This window comes from Coregonus lavaretus (genome assembly GCF_964263955.1).
Source record: "Coregonus lavaretus genome assembly, chromosome: 17".
Taxonomy (NCBI): Eukaryota; Metazoa; Chordata; class Actinopteri; order Salmoniformes; family Salmonidae; genus Coregonus; species Coregonus lavaretus.
In genome coordinates this window covers 49486004-49500982 of record NC_140004.1, presented here as the reverse complement: position 1 = coordinate 49500982, position 14979 = coordinate 49486004, and positions in this window count along the sequence as shown.

Genomic DNA, 14979 nt, shown 5'->3' with positions numbered 1-14979 from the left:
TTTCTGTTGTATTTTTGACTTTATGTTTTTTACCCCATATGTAACTCTGTGTTGTTTTTATCGCACTGCTTTGCTTTATCTTGGGCCAGGTCTCAGTTGTAAATGAGAACTTGTTCTCAACTGGCTTACCTGGTTAAATAAAGGTGAAATAAAGAAAATAAAAAATAAAAAAATACACGGAGGGACAGCCAGTGAAAAGTGTAATGTAATGTCAATAATATTTCCTGTTTTGTTTTGGCTTTCATACCATGTAATGTGTCTTCTCAGTCATGTTGAGACTGGTCTACTAATATTGCTTTAATGTATTGTTATTGTCATTAATAGTTGTTGTAGTTGCTGTTTAATGGTAATCCCATTTCCACTACTACTATTATTATTGCTGTTGGTCCCACCATTTTTGTTAAGACAGTGAGGGAAAAAAAGTATTTGATCCCCTGCTGATTTTGTATGTTTGCCCACTGACAAAGACATGATTAGTCTATCATTTTAATGGTAGGGTTATTTGAACAGTGAGAGACAGAATAACAACAAACAAATCCAGAAAAAACGCATGTCAAAAATGTTATAAATTGATTTGCATAGAAAAGAGAGAAGGAGTTCATCATTTTACTGAGGAGAGGTTGAGTCAGGCTGAAACTATGTCATGTTATGGCAGACACCGTTTCTGGACCTTTTCTAAGACAGTCAACAAGCTATGCAGTCACTGGAAACGGTTTGAAGTTGTTTTAGTACATTGTGTTTCTGGACCTGGCCAAGCTATGCAGTCACTGGAAACGGTTTGAAGTTGTTTTAGTACATTGTGTTTCTGGACCTGGCCAAGCTATGCAGTCACTGGAAATGGTTTGAAGTTGTTTAGTACATTGTGTTTTCTGGACCTGGCCAAGCTATGCAGTCACTGGAAACGGTTTGAAGTTGTTTTAGTACATTGTGTTTCTGGACCTGGCCAAGCTATGCAGTCACTGGAAACGGTTTAAAGTTGCTTTAGTACATTGTGTTTCTGGACCTGGCCAAGCTATGCAGTCACTGGAAACGGTTTAAAGTTGCTTTAGTACATTGTGTTTCTGGCAACAGAAGCAGAACACACACTAATCAGATCCAGCAGTTTACAGGACACCAACATGCTGAGAGAGGAGGGGGAGAGAGGGGGGAGAGGAGTGGGAGAGGCGGAGGAGAGAGGGAGGAGAGGAGAGGAGTGGGAGAGGAGTGGGAGAGAGAGAGGAGGGGGAGAGGAGTGGGAGAGGCGGGAGGAGAGAGGGAGGAGAGGAGTGGGAGAGAGAGAGGAGGAAGAGAGGAGTGGGAGAGAGGGAGGAGGAGGGGGAAGAGGGAGGAGAGGAAGGGGAGAGAGGGAGGAGAGGAGCGGGAGAGAGGAGGAGAGGAGGGGGAGAGAGTAGCGGGAGAGAGGGAGCAGAGGAAGGGGAGAGAGGAAGGAGAGGAGGGGGAGAGAGGGAGCAGAGGAAGGGGAGAGAGGAAGGAGAGGAAGGGGAGAGAGGAAGGAGAGGAGGGAGAGAAGGAGAGGAGGGAGAAAGGAAGGAGAGGAGGGGGGAGAAAGGAAGGAGAGGAGGGGAGAAAGGAAGGAGAGGAGGGGGAGAAAGAAGGAGAGGAGGGGAGAGAGGAAGGAGGGGAAGGGGAGAGGAGGGAGAGAGGAAGGAGAGGAAGGGGAGAGAGGAAGGAGAGGAGGGGGAGAGAGGGATTCCACGATTTCAAACGAAAACCAATGATTGAAACGTTAAACAAACCATACTCTATGCACAAGGACAACTTTTAACGATTTCCACAGAAAATGTGACAAAAACACATTTACTTAAAGAACAGTGCAGATGCAAAGTTTGGTAACAGAGTGTCAGCATAAACAGCACAAGCCGGCATTCTGTTACCACAAACCGGCATTCTGTTACCACAAACCGCATTCTGTTACCACACTTTGGATCTGCACTGTACTTCAGGTAAATGTGTTTTTGTAAAATGTTCAGTGGAAATTACTAAAGGGTCCAATGTAGCCGTTTTATCTCACTATCAAATCAAATCAAATCAAATCAAATTTTATTGGTCACATGCGCCGAATACAACAGGTGCAGACATTACAGTGAAATGCTTACTTACAGCCCTTAACCAAGTATCTCACTCTAATTGTTTTCAATTAAAATTGTCAAAAAGAAACAAAATTATCTGAAAATCTCCCAGTTCTTCCATGGCCTGCATATTCACCAGACATGTCACCCATTGAGCATGTTGGGATGCTCTGGGGTCGACGTGTACGACAGCGTGTTCCAGTTACCGCAAATATCCAGCAACTTCGCAGAGCATTGAAGAGGAGTGGGACAACATTCCACAGGCCACAATCAACAGCCTGATCAACTCTATGGGAAGGAGATGTGTCACGCTGCATGAGGCAATGGTGGTCACACCAGATACTGACTGGTTTTCTGATCACGCCCCTACTTTTAATAAAGGTATCTGTGACCAGTAGATGCATATCTGTATTCCCAATCAATGTGAAATCCATAGATTTGGGCCTAATGAATCTATTTCAATTGACTGATTTCCTTTTATGAACTGTCACTCAGTAAAATCTTTGAAATTGTTTCATGTTGCGTTTATATTTTTGCTCAGTGTAATTTAGTGCCTTGATGTCAACAGGGAGGCCAAAACTCCATCCCACCAGAACAGGTCTAAATGGTATATATGGTAGTCTATAGCGCCGTGCTCTACCAGCTGAGCTACAGAGGACCAGTTGATGTCAACAGGGAGGCCAAAACTCCATCCACCAGAACAGGCAGACATTTCAGGCGGTCTTTTCAAACAGCTCTTACACCAAAAGGGCATTATCATAATTTTCACAATTTCACAGTATTATTCCAACCTCATAGTGTGGAAATATATATAAAACATAGGAAAATCACGTTTTTCACTGCACTGGGCCTTTAAAAGTAGTCCTTGTGCATAGAGTTTGTTTAATGTTGCAATCATTGTTTTTTGTTTGGCATACATTTTAAAGTGAAAAATCTGAGTCTCAGCATCATTCTGTTACTGTGGAATTGGAGGAGATGGAGGTAAACACAGTCTTCCACTTCGGTGAAAAGAACATGGCAATATTAAACACTGTATGCAAATAGAAACACTAACTAACCCATCAGGAATTCATGAAACTGAATGAGGTCAGCTAACAGATATGGTGATTACTAACGTCTAAAACTGCCTAGATGCCGGGAGAGGAGGGGGACGAAGGGGTCAGTCAAAGCTGCTTACACCACAGTCCAAATTCCACACCTCCAACTGAAAATGCCTTCCTTGCCTCCGTCAGAGGAGAGAGTCAAACAACTTCCAGAACATTCAGACTGTCAGGAGACTGTAGGCTACATTCAGACAGGACAGTCTATATTATATGACAAGGCTGGTCAAACACACATCTCGGTTCAGCGCTCGGCTCCTTCTTCCCTCCAACTTCATACAGCTACAGTTAACTCTCAGTCTGACCCGACCCAGTCTCTACCCTCTCAGTCTGATCCGACCCAGTCTCTACCCTCCATTCAGTTCAAACAGAGACAATTACACAGCTAAGCCCGGTGTTAAAAACTCCTCACTGCCCCACATTGTTCAGGCTTCACTTACCTCAGTCAAACAGCCATTGCTCTGCAGTAGATTTTTCTCCCTCTAAGTCTGCTGTGTTGGACTTTACTAGCTAAACAAAACAGGCTGCCAAGCTAGCTAGCCCACCTCTCTCTCTCTCTCTCTCTCTCTCTCTCTCTCTCTCTCTCTCTCTCTCTCTCTCTCTCTCTCTGTCTCTGTCTCTGTCTCTCTCTCTCTCTCTCTCTCTCTCTCTCTCTCTCTCTCTCTCTCTCTCTCTCTCTCTCTCTCTCTCTCTCTCTCTCTCTCTCTCTCTCTCTCTCTCTCTCTCTCTCTCTCTCTCTCTCTCTCTCTCTCTCTCTCTCTCTCTCTCTCTCAATCTTCACTTCATAAGGGGAAAAATTCCACTATTGGTGTAAACTCAGTCAAGCCCAGCTCATGCTGGCATAGGCTGACGGGATCGACCAATCACAGAACAATGTCTCTCCCTGTTCCCCACCCAAAACAGGAGGCCCTTATTCAGACTCCTGTAGCTCCACTCTCTGCTACGATGACAAAGACACACTGTACCGCTTGTACAGCGTTCCAGTTTTCCAGCTACACAACAGATATGTAGTAGCGTTTTTCCAGCTACACAACAGATATGTAGTAGTGTTTTTCCAGTCAGTCAGTTTTCCAGCTACACAACAGATATGTGTGACTCGTTTCAGGAAACTAGGCGTATGTCGCGTGTCACTACTTCACAGGAGAGCCATTTGAACTTAAACTTTCTTTTAAAATCAAAATGCGTTTTTTGGCAGAAATGCCTTCTGAAACATGTGAACTTTCATGTGCCTTAATAACAAACTTGTATGCCATCTGTAAATACAAATACAATTGTTGCATTAGCCACGGAAAAAGACAGAAACCTTCCCGCTAGCCATGATTGGCTGAGGTAATGAGTGGGCTGGACATGCTGAGAGATGAGTTCGGATTGGTCTGCCATGTAGCATCCTTCTGTCTATAACATGAGCTGGTCAGTATGTGTAGGTAATCCTTTCTAACGCAGCTTTTTTTGAAAGATCTCACGTAGTATAACTGCATAAGTGTTGCTCTCAACTTTCTGGAGGACCGAGTTTTGAAATCAGTGGAATTAGAGTATGATAGCTAAGGAGATGGAGAATATTCTGGCGTTTGATTGCAAATATGCAGATGGAGTCGAAAAAAGAACACACAGAAGGCTGTTGTATAAAACACCTGTCTCTGGATTACATCTTCAAACTAAGGGCAACCATGGCATCCGTGACAGAGAGGGAGAAGCGTCCATCCATGTATACGGGTAAGATAGTCTAGCTAGCTACATTTTCAGATATTACACGTTTCTCATTTTGTCCGAAAGCCTTTTTTTTTTTTTTAAGTTAAAGTGTACTGTTAGCTAGCTAGCTAAAGTTAGCTGGCTGGCTACCTAGCTAACATTACGTGTATGATCTGTGTAGTAATATTATTCGTATCTCAGAGCCATTTGCATTGCTAGTTATTGTTACGGTCCGGCTCTGTTGGTCCTGTTCCTGTTGGTGTTCCTTTCCCTTTTCTCCCCTGTGTGTGTTGTTTGTGTCTGTCTCCCCCTGCTGTGCAGTCAGAGGTTCTAGGTCAGCGGGCGTGGCCATTCTATCATCAGATCAGTTACATCAAGCTGCAGCTCATTGGCACCAATCAAGCAGCAGATATCTACCCGGGCTGGACACCTCTCCAGCGCCAGTTCGTTCCTACACTTCCAGTGATCTCGTCTGTTCCTGCTGCCTGCTTGCCTGCCTGCCTGCCTGCCATTCCCACGTCGCTACCTGCTCCTCTGTTGCCTGATATCCTCGTTATCCAGCTCTCAGGACTACTGGCTCTCCACTCCACTCAGCTCCTACCCCAGCCTGAAGCTATTCCACCCTGACTACTTACCTCTGCCAATACACGTTGAATAATCTACATCCTAATTTTACTCTCTTTGTCCGTGTGTCCGTCTCTGCACCTGAGTCCACCACCCAACCTAACAGAACGAACTGGCCAAACATGGACTCAGCAGAGATGCCACATGAAACAACGGAGGATGGCGTACAACACGCCCTCCATTTACAAGGAGTACTATTGGGACAACACGACCAACTCATCCGGACTCTATTGGATAACAACCAGCAGTTGTTGGATCAAGTATCTCATCTCACCTCTCAGGTAGTTAACCTGGTAACACTCACTACCCTTTCTTCCTCTGCTTCTCCTCCGCCTGTTCCTCCTACAGTGGCTCCAGGCTCGGCTTCCGCTCCTGCCCTTCGGGAACCCCCTACAACCGCACCCGAACCTTTCACCGGGGATCTGAACAAATGCCGTGGTTTCCTGCTTCAGTGCCGCTTGGTGTTCCAACAGAAGCCCCTGTCTTTCTCCACGGAATCCTCAAAGGTACATTACGCACTGGGGTTAATGAGGGGCAAAGCTTTGATGTGGGCAGAAGCGGCTTGTTCTACTCAGCAGATTACCAGTCTGTCGTTTGACGATTTTTCCTCTCAATTGAAAGTTGTGTTTGATCACCCAGACTATGCCGGAACCGCCACAAAGAGACTATTGAAGCTACGACAGGGCACGGGTAGCGTGGCTGAGTACGCCATTGATTTTTGGACCTTGGCAGCCGAGTCCAAGTGGAACGACGAAGCTCTTCAGGGAGCGTTTGTTAACGGTCTAAGTGACACAATTAAGAATGAACTAGCTGTTCGTGATGAGCCTGCTAACCTTCATGTTCTCGTTTCCCTTGCTACACGAATAGACAACAGGCTACGGGAGAGGAGACAGGAGAGGGGCGGTCGGGTCCACACCTCTAACGGGGCTCCCTCGCTTTCTGCAGTCCAAGCTACACCACCACTCGGACACCGATCACACACCTCAGCGGATTCCTCCACGGAACTAGACGAGCCTATGCAGCTGGGCCGTGCTCGTCTGTCCCATGTCGAAAGGGAACGGCGCATACGGGCTGGTGAGTGCATGTACTGTGGGGACCGCACTCATTTTCTGGTTAACTGTCCGATTCGCCCAAAAGACCAAGCTCGCAAGTAAAAGTGGGCGTACTTGCGAGTGTTATACCAGACTCAATGCCCACAGCACCCCGTCTAGTGATCCCAGTTACAGTCCAGTTCAGGAAGCTATCTCTCCCACTAGCTGCTCTCATCGACTCTGGTGCTGAGGATAGTTTTATTGACGCTAGCCTGGTTACTCAGGCTGAGATCCCTGTTCAGCCCCTGCCTAAGCCTATAACAGTAACCACTATTGACGGCCATCAGTTTGCCAACATCACCCACCAAACTGTCCCCGTTTCTCTCATGCTGTCCGGCAATCACAAAGAAACCATCCAGTTTAAAGTAGTCTCCTCCTCGGCCTCCCCCCTTATCCTCGGTTTTCCCTGGCTTAGCCTTCACAACCCCCATATTGATTGGCAAAACCACAAAATACACAGTTGGACTACTCACTGCCATTCTGTTTGCCTTGGGTCGGCTACTCCGCCCTCGGTCGGCTCCCCTGCGTCCCCTGTCAAAACCCCAGACCTCTCTTCAGTCCCGGAGGAGTACCTGGACCTGGCCGAGGTATTCAGCAAGTCCAAGGCACTTTCATTACCACCTCATAGGCCATACGATTGCGCTATTGAGTTACTGCCTGGAGCGCCTTTGCCGTCCAGTCGGCTTTTCAAGCTGTCCCGTCCTGAGAGGGAAGCTATGGAAACCTACATAGGCGACTCCCTAACCTCTGGCATCATTCGTCCCTCATCGTCCGCTGTTGGTGCTGGGTTCTTTTTTGTTGAGAAGAAGGACAAAACATTACGCCCATGCATTGACTACAGAGGACTTAATAACATCACAGTCAGAAATACATACCCCCTGCCTCTCATCAACTCAGCATTTGACTCCCTTCATGGTGCCACTGTGTTTACCAAACTCGACCTACGGAACGCTTACCACCTCGTTAGGATCAAGCAGGGAGACGAATGGAAGACTGGGTTTAATACCCCTCTCGGACATTTTGAATACCTAGTCATGCCATTCGGTCTCACTAACGCCCCAGCAGTGTTTCAGGCCATGGTGAACGATGTGTTGAGGGATTTTCTACACCGTTTTGTGTTTGTCTATTTGGATGACATTCTGATATTCTCTAAGTCACAGGATGAACACGTCTCCCACGTCCGTCTGGTTCTCCAACGCCTCATGGAAAACAAACTGTATGTGAAGGCAGAAAAATGTGAGTTCCACCGGCAGTCCGTCCCCTTTTTGGGCTTTATCATTGAGCGGGGACAAGTGTCACCAGACCCTGACAAAATCAGAGCGGTTGTGGAGTGGCCCACACCCACGTCTCGGAAGCAGCTACAACGCTTCCTGGGCTTCGCCAACTTCTACCGCCGCTTCATCAGGGGTTTCAGCCGAGTGGTTGCCCCCCTGACCAAGCTCACCTCCCCTAAGGTGCCTTTCCTGTGGACGCCTGAGGCCGAGTCAGCCGTGAGTACATTGAAGAAACTGTTCACTACCTCACCTGTTCTGATTCATCCTGACACTAGTTTGCAGTTTGTTGTGGAAGTGGACGCCTCAGATTCGGGGGTGGGGGCTGTCCTGTCACAACGTTCCCCCACGGACCAGAAGCTCCATCCGGTGGCTTTTTTCTCCAAGAGATTGACCCCTGCTGAGAAGAACTACGACGTGGGTAATCGGGAGTTGCTTGCTGTCAAGTTGGCGTTGGAGGAATGGAGGCACTGGCTAGACGGAGCAGAGCAACCCTTCATAGTCTGGACTGACCACAAGAACCTGGCTTACATCCAGTCGTCCAAGAGGCTGAACTCCCGTCAGGCCAGATGGGCTCTGTTCTTCAGCAGGTTCAAGTTTATTTTGACATATCGTCCTGGCACACGTAATGTCAAGCCTGATGCTCTCTCTCGCCAGTTTACAGACACTGAAGACTCCAGCAATCCTGAATCTGTTCTGCCCACTTCCTGTTTGGTGGCGGCTGTGGGGTACCAACCGCCATTGTTCCCGTCTCAGGAAAGGGAGTTAGCCGTTCCGTCTGTTCAGGATAACCTTCGTCGCTGCCGCAAGGTGTGGGTGGACACCCGTGAGGCCCTTCTACGGACAGCAGAGAGTAATAAGAGGGTGGCGGACAGGCACAGGGTAGTCGCTCCACAGTTCCAGCCTGGTCAGCGAGTCTGGCTCTCCTCCAGCAACATTCCCCTGCGCACTGACTCCCGTAAGCTGTCGCCCCGATATTTGGGTCCTTTTGAGGTCGAATCCATCATCAACCCTTCGGCTGTTCGGTTGAGGCTTCCCCAGGCCATGAGAGTCCATCCTACATTTCACGTGTCCCAGCTGAAGATGGTCTCCTCCAGTCCTTTGTGTCCGCCGGTGGATCCCCCTCCGCCACCGCGCATTATTGACGACCATCCAGCCTACACGGTTCGGAGACTGCTGGACGTCCGAAGGCGTGGTAGAGGGCTTCAGTACCTGGTGGACTGGGAGGGATACGGTCCCGAGGAGAGGTCCTGGATTCCCAGACGTTTTATTCTGGATCCTCAGCTAGTGAATGACTTCCATAGGGACCACCCTGACAAGCCGGGTGGGTCGCCGGGTGGCGCCCGTTGAGGGGGGGGTACTGTTACGGTCCGGCTCTGTTGGTCCTGTTCCTGTTGGTGTTCCTTTCCCTTTTCTCCCCTGTGTGTGTTGTTTGTGTCTGTCTCCCCCTGCTGTGCAGTCAGAGGTTCTAGGTCAGCGGGCGTGGCCATTCTATCATCAGATCAGTTACATCAAGCTGCAGCTCATTGGCACCAATCAAGCAGCAGATATCTACCCGGGCTGGACACCTCTCCAGCGCCAGTTCGTTCCTACACTTCCAGTGATCTCGTCTGTTCCTGCTGCCTGCTTGCCTGCCTGCCTGCCTGCCATTCCCACGTCGCTACCTGCTCCTCTGTTGCCTGATATCCTCGTTATCCAGCTCTCAGGACTACTGGCTCTCCACTCCACTCAGCTCCTACCCCAGCCTGAAGCTATTCCACCCTGACTACTTACCTCTGCCAATACACGTTGAATAATCTACATCCTAATTTTACTCTCTTTGTCCGTGTGTCCGTCTCTGCACCTGAGTCCACCACCCAACCTAACAGTTATAGCTTAATGTTAGCTAGCTAACATTGAATCTGGTTGGTTAGCTAACTGCAGATTGATGCAGGGTAGTAACGATATGAGTTGGGATTATGGTTCATTGTTTAGCTAGCTAGCTACATGTCTAAACAAAAGACTCCACTATGCAAGTAACTATTTCAATAGAATGTTTATGATGTCACTGCGACAACTGTCGATAGACGTAGCTGGTACATTTGCTCTGGCTATCTACAGTTGCTTGCCAAATCCATACGGAAGGTGTCTATAAGAACCACTTTAGAATCAGACTCACCTGAAATATAATACACATATTAATATAATATAATATACATACTAATTGAATATAAAACACATACAGTTGCTTGCGAAAGTATTCACCCCCCTTGGCATTTTTCCTATTTTGTTGCCTTACAACCTGGAATTAAAATGGATGTTTTTGGGGGTTTGTATCATTTGATTTACACAAAATGCCTACCACTTTGAAGGTGCAAAAATATGTTTTATTGTGAAACAAACAAGAAATAAGACAAAAAAACAGAAAACTTGAGAGTGCATAACTATTCAACTATGTTTCCCCTTAAACCACTCAAGTGTTTCTTTAGCAGTATGCTTAGGGTCATTGTCCTGCTGGAAGGTGAACCTCCGTCCCAGTCTCAAATCTCTGGAAGACTGAAACAGGTTTCCCTCAAGAATTTCCCTGTATTTAGAGCCATCCATCATTCCTTCAATTCTGACCAGTTTCCCAGTCCCTGCCGATGAAAAACTTCCCCACAGCATGATGCTGCCACCACCATGCTTCACTGAGGGGGTGGTGTTCTCGGGGTGATGAGAGGTGTTGTGTTTTCACCAGACATAGCATTTTCCTTGATGGCCAAAAAGCTCAATTTTAGTCTCATCTGACCAGAGTACCTTCTTCCATATGTTTGGGGAGTCGCCCACATGCCTTTTGCCGAACACCAAATGTGTTTGCTTATTTCTTTCTTTAAGCAATGGCTTTTTTCTGGCCACTCTTCCGTAAAGCCCAAAAGTGGCTTAAAGTGGTCCTATGGACAGATATTCCAATCTCCGCTGTGGAGCTTTGCAGCTCCTTCAGGGTTATCTTTGGTCTCTTTGTTGCCTCTGATTAATGCCCTCCTTGCCTGGTCCGTGAGATTTGGTGGGCGGCCCTCTCTTGGCAGGTTTGTTGTGGTGCCATATTCTTTCCATTTTTTAATAATGGCTTTAATGGTGCTCCGTGGGATGTTCAAAGTTTCAGATATTTTTTTATAACCCAACCCTGATCTATACTTCTCCACAACTTTGTCCCTGACCTGTTTGGAGCGCTCCTTGGTCTTCATGGTGCCGCTTGCTTAGTGGTGTTGCAGACACTGGGGCCTTTCAGAACAGGTGATTATATATCCTGGGATCATGTGACAGATCATGTGACACTTAGATTGCACACAGGGGGACTTATTTAACTAATTATGTGACTTCAGAAGGTAGTTGGTTGCACCAGATCTTATTTAGGGGCTTCATAGCAAAGGGGGTGAATACATATGCACGCACCACTTTTCCGTTATTTATTTTTTAGAATTTCTTGAAACAAGTTATTTTTTTCATTTCACTTCACCAATTTGAACTATTTTGTGTATGTCCATCACATGAAATCCAAATAAAAATCAATTTAAATTACAGGTTGTAATGCAACAAAATAGGGAGATTAATACTTTTGCAAGGCACTGTACTCCGATTTCAGAGCAGAATAACTGACGAATTTACGAACGCTCAACACCCGTTGAATACGGCCGGTGTCAGTAAACATTGGCAAAAAAGCGTAATTAAATTGTTGCCAGCAGCACAACACTCTGGATAACATTAAAACAGCCTAACCAGCTCTGCTAGGGCGAGTAAAATGGTCAGTGAGCTGTTCTCTCATTTGTGTCTGGAAGTAGCTAGCAAGCTAGCCAGCGTTAGCCAGTTAGCTTGGGTGCTTGACTGCTGTTGTGAGGCCAGAACGCTCGGATCAACCCTACTTTTCGTCCAGATCATTCAGTGTGCGCTCTGAAAACTCCGAGAGCGAAACGCTCTGAATATTACAAACTGACAATCTGACAACACTGAGTTTACGAACGCCCAGAGCACACTCTGGCACTCCAGATTAAATTTACGAACACACCCGTAGTATAAACCAGCCTTTAGTCTTGAAATCTTTGGTTGATTAGTACACTACTCACGCTGTTTAGCACATGGCCTCACATGTGAATCCTTAAAGAGATGGGTGGGGCTAAAGCATTTAAGAGGGTGTGAACGATGCTGAATGGATGTAGACAAAGAAGAGCTCTCCAGTAGGTGTACCAAAACATTCAAGGGCCATTTTCTCAAAAGTGGGGTTACAAGTTTATCAACTTTCAAAGCAGAATTACTTTCCCATTGTTCCTCAACTGTAGTGTTTGATATACCATTTTCTAGCTCTGAGTCGGAGTCTGGTATGGTCTACAGCTCATCATGAGGTAGTGTTGGTCCAGTAGGTCCAGTACAGCGCTGACCAGGTTATTATCCTGTCTGTCAGTCTGTCTTGTCATCACCACAATACCATGCTGTCTGTCTGTCAGTCTGTCTTGTCATCACCACAATACCATGCTGTCTGTCTGCACTGAGGTGACGACTCGCTTGGCACTGGCTAGTGAGGGCTCTCCAGTTATGTCATCAAGGATGAGGGGACAGTGTGATTAGATTACCCTACCGACCAGACCAGAGCCACTTGGAGAAACGCACCATTTGTGTTACAAATACTGGGCCAGTGCCGTGGTCTAACAGACAAGAGAAACTCAACGTTAGCTTTACTCTTCAGTGCCGTGGTCTAACAGACAAGAGAAAATGAAGGTTAGCTTTACAATCTACCAGGATCAATAGTGAACTGAATCCTTTGCAGAAAGTTGCTTATCATCTATTGGCTATTTATTATCTGTGGTCTGTGTTGTAGTGGGGGGAGACTTAAACAGCCAACCAAATATAACGTTGTCAGTGTTATGTCAGAAACCCAGTTAGATTGCCTGGAGGCCAGCATTCCATCCCCTCTGGTCTCTCAAAGCACACTGAGTAGTAGATGTTTACTCAGGAACAGGACTCATGCAGGAATGGGAGAGAAGTTTTGGAGTCAAGTTTGGGACAGGATGGGACAGGAACGGGCAGTAGAGGAACGGGCAGTAGAGGAACGGGCAGTACAGGAACGGGCAGTACAGGAACGGGCAGTACAGGAACGGGCAGTAGAGGAACGGGCAGTACAGGAACGGGCAGTACAGGAACGGGCAGTACAGGAACGGGCAGTACAGGAACGGGCAGTACAGGAAAAGTTATACACTGAGTTATTGGGGGGGGGGGGAGGGGGGGGGGTAGAAATATATAATGTGTGTAGACCTAATATACACTACATGACCAAAAGTATGTGGACACCTGCTCGTCCAACATCTCATTCCAAAATCATGGGCATTAATATGGAGTTGGTCCCCCCCTTTGCTGCTATAACAGCCTCCACTCTTCTGGGAAGGCTTTCCACTAGATGTTGGAACATTGCTGCGGGGACTTGCTTCCATTCAGCCACAAGAGCATTAGTGAGGTCGGGCACTGATGTTGGGCAATTAGGCCTGACTCGCAGTCGGCGTTCCAATTAATCTCAAAGGTGTTCGATGAGGTTAAGGTCAGGGCTCTATGCAGGCCAGTCAAGTTCTTCCACACCGATCTCAACAAACAATTTCTGTACGGACCTCGCTTTGTGTATGGGGGCATTGTCATGGTGAAACAGGAAAGGGCCTTCCCCAAACTGTTGCCACAAAGTTGGAAGCACATAATCGTTTAGAATGTAATTGTATGCTGTAGCGTTAAGATTTCCCTTCACTGGAACTAAGTGGCCTAGATTGAACCATGAAAAACAGCCCCAAACCATTATTCCTCCTCCAACAAACTTTACAGTTGGCACTATGCATTGGGGCAGGTAGCGTTCTCCTTGCATCCGCCAAACCCAGATTCGTCCATCGTGATCATCACTCCAATGAACGCGTTTCCACTGCTCCAGAGTCCAATGGCAGCGAGCTTTACAGCACTCCAGCCGACGCTTGGCATTGCGCATGGTGATCTTAGGCTTGTGTGCGGCTGCTCGGCCATGGAAACCCATTTCCCGATGAACAGTTCTTGTGAGTTGCTTCATGAGCCAGTTTTTGAACTCGGTAGTGAGTGTTGCAACCGAGGACAGAAGATTTTTACGCGCTACACGCTTCAGCACTCGGCGGTCCCGTTTCTTTGAGCTTGTGTGGCCTACCACTTCGCGGCTGAGCCGTTGTTGCTCCTAGAAGTTTCCACTTCACAATAACAGCACTTACAGTTGACCGGGGCAGCTCTAGCAGGGCTGAAATGTGACGAACTGACTTGTTGGAAAAGTGGCATCCTATGACGATGCCATGTTGAAAGTCACTGAGCTCTTCAGTAAGGCCATTCTACTTCCAATGTTTGTCCATGGATATTGCATGGCTGTGTGCTCGGTTTTATACACCTGTCATCAACGGTTGAGGCTGAAAAAGCAGAATCCACTAATTTGAAGGGGTGTCCACATACTTTTTTATATATAATGTAGTTTACTTAATATACACTGCTCAAAAAAATTCAGGGAACACTAAAATAACACATCCTAGATCTGAATGAATGAAATAATCTTATTAAATACTTTCTTCTTTACATAGTTGAATGTGCTGACAACAAAATCACACAAAAATTATCAATGGAAATCAAAATTATCAACCCATGGAGGTCTGGATTTGGAGTCACCCTTAAAATTAAAGTGGAAAACCACACTACAGGCTGATCCAACTTTGATGTAATGTCCTTAAAACAAGTCAAAATGAGGCTCAGTAGTGTGTGTGGCCTCCACGTGCCTGTATGACCTCCATACAACGCCTGGGCATGCTCCTGATGAGGTGGCGGATGGTCTCCTGAGGGATCTCCTCCCAGTCCTGGACTAAAGCATCCGCCAACTCCTGGACAGTCTGTGGTGCAACGTGGCGTAGGTGGATGGAGCGAGACATGATGTCCCAGATGTGCTCAATTGGATTCAGGTCTGGGGAACGGGCGGGCCAGTCCATAGCATCAATGCCTTCCTCTTGCAGGAACTGCTGACACACTCCAGCCACATGAGGTCTAGCATTGTCTTGCATTAGGAGGAACCCAGGGCCAACCGCACCAGCATATGGTCTCACAAGGGGTCTGAGGATCTCATCTCGGTACCTAATGGCAGTCAGGC